Below are 6593 nucleotides of genomic sequence, written 5' to 3' on the forward strand. Positions count from 1 at the left end.
AAGTTGCCAAGTTAATCATTTCATGATGGTCATATTTTATCCCATAAGAAGTGTGTTTAAAATAAGAATCGGGTTACCTTCTTTTTGCATCGTATATCTACGTAGACGTTTCTAAAGCCAAGAAAATGCTGGTGTTGTTGTCACCTATGATTCAAGCCTAACGTAAGATCCACATTGAATTTTTTGGGCAATTTTTTAGTAAATTTTAAAAAATAAAAAGAGAGATTACTTATTAGAGCCTAACTTCTTGTAGGAGTGCCTAATCTAAACATTGGGTATAGATAAATTTATAACATCACATTAATTAATTAATTAATTGATTATATATATCAAGTACTTTATTGGAACTGCCAAAATTTTAACTTTAAATATGAGTCTCTGAAATCTTCCTAGTTATAAAGATTTCATTTAATCACAAAAAAAAATTCATTTTATTGTTAAAAGAAGTTAGTATCTACTAACCAGTTAACACATGAATTGATGAATAAGGCCGTTGTTTTTTTTTACTCTCAATCTTTACAACCTGGGTTTATAACATAAAATTTAATTAAGTAAACAATTATTTTTATAAATAATATAAATAATAAATTTTAAAATTAACTCAATAAAATAAAATATATTATATTTTTAAATTATTTACTTAAATTTTAATATTAAAATAACTATTCACACACTTAATAAATTAAATATCTAATATATTTATTATTCATATTATTTAATATTTTTATTATCTATTTATACTTTTTCTATAAAATATCATTAATTATTTACATATGCCCAATATAAACGGCAACAAAGAACCATATCAGTATCACCACATGGACCATTGTAATAAAAGGTTTATTATTATTATTATTATTATTATTATTATTATTATTATTATTATTATTATTAGAGTACACACCCAAAGTAGTTCCTAACTAATTTCAAAACAGGTACTTTAATCCCTAATCACTTTTTATTATTTTAAAAGTACTTAAAAATTATACCTGTTAACATATTAATCCATCTATCATTTTCAATAAAAAAAATTTAATATACATATTAAGCAAATAACTCCTTAATAAATTTTATTATAAGATAATTAAATTTTTGATAAATATTTTTATAAGACAAATTAATTTTTTTGTAGAAAAACCAATCCGTTTCAAAAACTTAAAATAACAAAAATTTATTTAAAATTATAGTTAATTTAAAATTTTTCAGAAATTAATTTAAATATTTATTATTATTATTATTACATACTGCACATTTTCCAGTTCTCTAAACAAAACCTCTATCCTATTTCAGGCTTTCTTTTAATAAATAAAAAATATATATTTTACCATTTTATACTAAAATATAAATATCTATTATTTTACGTAATATTTGTCAATTTTATCGTTAATGCCTACGAAATGGAGAAAGAAAATATAAGTTTTCAATTTCTCAGGTAATGCCAGCGATATTAGACTAATAAAAAATAAATTATTACATTTTTTATTTTTAAGTTAATAATTAATTTTAAAACATAAATGTTAATAAAAAAATTAAAACAAATAAAAATACAAATTTAAAATTTGTATTTTTAGTTTAAATTTTAAAAAATTTATGTTTTTATAAACTTATGAATTTAAAATAGAATGATAAACGATTTTTAAAAATTTATTAAAAATTATTTTTTGACTTATTAGTATCTAAAGAATCATTTTTGAGACTTTAATATTAAAAAATTAATATAAAATACAACCCTTTAAAATAGTATAAGAACTTAAACTTGAAAAGTTATATCAATCAAATTATCATTTAATTTGTAAAATTAAGTGTGGAATAAACCTTAACTTTGACGGCGTTATGCGTTACTTCTAACTCCGAAAAAACTAAGTTTGAGTTATTATATCATCTTGGAGGGCTAATTTATATTAACTTTTCAACTTCAAAAATTGCAGTAATATTTTTTTAAATGTTAACGAGTCAAAAGATTATTTTTAATAAATTTTTAAAAATTATTTATAGTTTTATTTTAAATTTACAAATTTGTAAAAGTACAAATTTTTTGAAATTTGAACTAAAACACAAATTTTAAATTTTTTTTTATTCATTTTAGTTTTTTTATATTTTATTTAAATTTAAACAAAAAATATTTTTTATTAATATATATTTATATTTTAAAGTTAGTATAGAATAAATAAATAATTAACTTATGTTAATAATCTGTTTTTTTGCTAGTCTAATTTTGTTGGTACTTCTTATGAAATTAAAAATTTATATTTTCTTATTTCTATTTCGCAGGCATTACATGCAAAATTGAGTATACGCAAAATTGATAAATATTACGTAAAATGGTAAATATTTATATTTTAATATAAAGTAGTACATATGATTTTTTTTTTTTTTTAAGAAAATAGCCTTCTCAGAATTTTCTGTTCTTTCCTATTAGAAAATGACAAAAATCTTAAAAGAAGCATGGAAAAGCTCATTCTCACTGTCCAATTTTTCTTTTTAAAGAAAAAAAAATAAAAAAAGGAGGGGACACAAAACCATTTAGTCTGCAATGCCGAATCTTCAGTTGCTCACTACTAGAGAACAGAAAATAAAGATTAAAAAATTTGGGTCTCTCCAAATCACGAAGTGTTATCTTCCTGTAATCTTTCTTTGCATGCTTGAATAGTGCTAATCACCTACTTTTTCATGTCACACAAATAAAATATTTGCACACCAATTTTTCTATATATAGACTGCAAAATCTAAGGTATATAACCCTCACAAATTCAGATAAGATCTTGCTGTCTCATGTGTATGTATTATTTTACTCCTTAAACTCGCATCTGCAATTAAAAATTGGCTGTATTCCATTCAATATTGTGTTATGTGCACATAATCTGAGTTATAAAGTTAATTATATAACTAATAAAATTAAACTATTGCTTGAACAAGTACATGTGACAATATAGATGTTTTAAAAAATTGGAATATATGTTAAAGCACAATGCTACTTATCTAGATACATTATTAAAAAATTTATGTCTATCTAAGAAACAAATTAATTAACATTTATTTAATACTTACCATTGATTTTCTTATTAAATATTAGACTAGTCTCTATCAATTTTAATTTAGAGTGTGGTTAAATGAAAAAGTTTATCTTTACTTAACCAACTGTTTAGAATTCAAAATTAATTACTATATTCAAGATAAATGCTTCGATCATAGAAGGAAAAAAAAAAGACTTCTACTATCAATTTTAAACAAATCAAAGTATGTAATTTTTCTTTTTCACTGTAGGAAATATTTTTATATATTCCTGAATAATAAAAGAGGATTCGGAATAAGCTATGATATCCTTCAACAGCCAATACACATACATGGACATGTACGATGTGCAATTGAAATTTTTTGTGTGAGGTTATAATATAAAAAATGGTACCTGTATATAAAAAATTAATTATTAAATTAGTTATTATATATTTGTATATAAATATATATTATTTTATTTATTTTAATATATATTTTATATTTCACTATGTATTTGATGCTGGTGACTAATCTAATTTAGCGATTAATTTTTAGTGTACACGTAGGGCGATTGGTATTATAATACTATTTATATTCATAATATGCACATGTAGACAGATTATTGTGAAGATATCTTGTGCATAAATCCTGGGATGTGACTTTATGTTTATGAATTGAAGTTTGAAAGGGGCTAGTTCAAATATGAATGAGGCAAGAAAACACAAACATGCACCCCATTATTGAAAAAAATTACACTTTACATGTTGGAAGAAAAAAATACTATGTGGGGTGATGTATATATGTATCTTATTATTAGTGGATGCATGATAGGGAAGTGAGTGGCAAATAAAGAGAACAAAGTAAAAGATGGGGCCACAACCTAAAGGGGAAGAATTTTTGTCCCAAAATATGTTACTATTAATATATGTCCCACCAAATAATTAGAAAACACATGCATATGTATAAATGCATATATCCACTTTGGATATTGGAGAAATTATATAAGATTCTATTCAGATCATGAACCAACCAAATTATTAGATGATTAAGCATAGAAAGACAAATCAAAACCCCATTTGTGTGTGACATGATGCATATACAGTTTGAGAGAGACAAAAACCAACCACAAATTAATAATAATATATTTAATTTGTTTTTGTGGGAAGAAGGAAAAGGGTGTGTAGGTAGGAGAGAGGACATGGGAACACTTTACGCCTCATTCCATCGTCACTATACACTATGCATACGTTAGCAATCTTCTTTCTTCAGTTCCACTACCACAAGTAGTTTTCAAGTAAAATAAACATTTATTATCAAGAGATACATCAATATGTATATGCCTCATGAGATTTATGAGAGATTATTAACTATTAAACCAGTTATAATAATAATAATTGACTCCTACCAACATAGATATTTGTTGTTGTTTAAAACTCTGCCGATTTGCAATAACAAAGACTTCCATATATGTTATTATAAATATAGTTATCGGTAAAGATCTATTTTAATTAATGGTCACAAAAAATATATAATTATCGCAAAAAATAAGTTAATAAATAAAATAGATATTGATTATGATGTTTTATAGATGGACTTGACGTTTTAATCCTTTTCTTCTGTAATGTACTTTATAAGGAAAAGCTAACTGGTTCGATTGAAAATAAAATTTAAGTGTGGAATACAACAATATAAAAGACTAAGCATAAAACTCCTTTGTTTTTTCAAAGGAAAGAAGAAACTAGAGATATTATAACTAATATAGTAGACTAATAACTAATTTGCTCTGATGAATCTCCATATATAGTTCAACTATTAATGTTTATACTTTGAAGAAAAATATACGGTAAATCAACCAAAGTATGTTCTAATTATTTAATCATTGATTGGATTACTCTTTAAATTTGTTAACGACAAAATACTTTTAAAATATTATAAAAAGCGATAAAAATAACAAAAAAAATAATATTTTTATAAATAACAAGTAAATTTTGTATTTAACAAATTGTTTGTGTATTTGGTCAAAAATTTTGTGAGAATATTTAAATAATTATTTTAAAAATATATATAAAAAATAAAACTAAAATTTGATCTCTTTATTTTTTTTATTTTTTCCGCTTAAGGAATTCACAAAAAAAAATCCACTAATAAAAAACCCGAAATGATAAAGATAAAAATATCTTTTTTTAATTATGTTTGTAAAATCTGCATCGAGAATTGCATCGAAAATCTCTGAAGTTCTTTTCGAATTATTATTATTATGTTTTAGAATATTTTGAAGATATTTCTGAGTAATTTAGTAATTTAATTAAGGGGTTTTCTGGTTATATATAATTTTTCATGAAAATTTTGTACAAAAAAATACACAAGTACAAGAAGATTAATTATAAGATGATGTGTGTATTTTGTGATGGCGAAAGGTGGTATGAGTGAGGGTCCTCACTCCTTTCACCTTCACATGCATTCAAATATTATTCATTGGACAAATAATGGGCCACGCGTGTGTTAAAGTGAGGAGAGAGAATTGAATTGAATTGATGAAGAGAAACATTAATTGAGAGAACCCGTGATATGCAACTGAAAGGGATCAAATCAAAGAGGTTTTATTTATTGCATTGCATATATTTTGATTTTGAGGTTGAGATGAACCTCCAAATTCAGCCATGAATGAATAGCCAACCCACAAACAGGACCAAAGTTTAAGGAAATATACATTTCTGGATTGTGCCTGTGGGACTGGACCACTTCAAAAATTGTTTTCTTATAAATTCAATATATCTAGTACTACTAATTTATCAACTAGAGTTTTTAATTTGTAAAAAAAAAAATAATTATTTTTATGTACCAATATTTAAAACGCTAATAAAACTACTCATAAGAAAATACAACTATAATTTTATACGATAAAAATATCAAAATTTTAAATTTTTTTTAAAATAATTGTCTCCATCTTTTATCTTCAAGCTCACTTCAAATACTACTATCATTTTTTTTTTCAAAATTTAAATTTTAACAACACTCTATTACCAACACCTTAGCCATTTTTTCTCTTTTCTACTACTCCTCCACTACCACCATCCCGTATCATGAAGCCTCTTCTACTCTCAACTTCACAACTTTTCTTACTTTCTCATCTTACACAGTAATAAATATACAGCGAAAAAGAATGTTATGAGCACAACTCATACGATAAAGAAAGAAAAATCTTTTACCTCAAAAATCATAAAACAAAGAACAAATAAGCAAAAGATGAACCAACAACAACCACCAAAACTATTAAACACATAAAGATCCCAAATTCCTTTTTAGGGATGGAAAAAATATTTGCACCCGCGGATATTTACGGAATTACTTGTGACGGATAGGGGTGGCAACATGTATCCTACCCGCGGGTACCCAACCCAACCCCCATCCGATCGGGTAGGGTTGCCAACTCGATCCGCAGCGAATATGGTAGGTTGCAGGTAGAGTTCTCGCGTGGATCAGGTAGAGTAGGGTACGGGTAGGGTTCTCGTGCGGGTCGAATAGGGTGGAGTTCAAATATATTTTGCATGGGCGTTCAACGAATTGGTCCTGCGCATTTACATACTACTTTCATACCG

This window comes from Arachis ipaensis, chromosome B4 (genome assembly GCF_059453495.1).
Source record: "Arachis ipaensis isolate K30076 ecotype BB chromosome B4, ASM5945349v1, whole genome shotgun sequence".
Classification (NCBI taxonomy): Eukaryota; Viridiplantae; Streptophyta; class Magnoliopsida; order Fabales; family Fabaceae; genus Arachis; species Arachis ipaensis.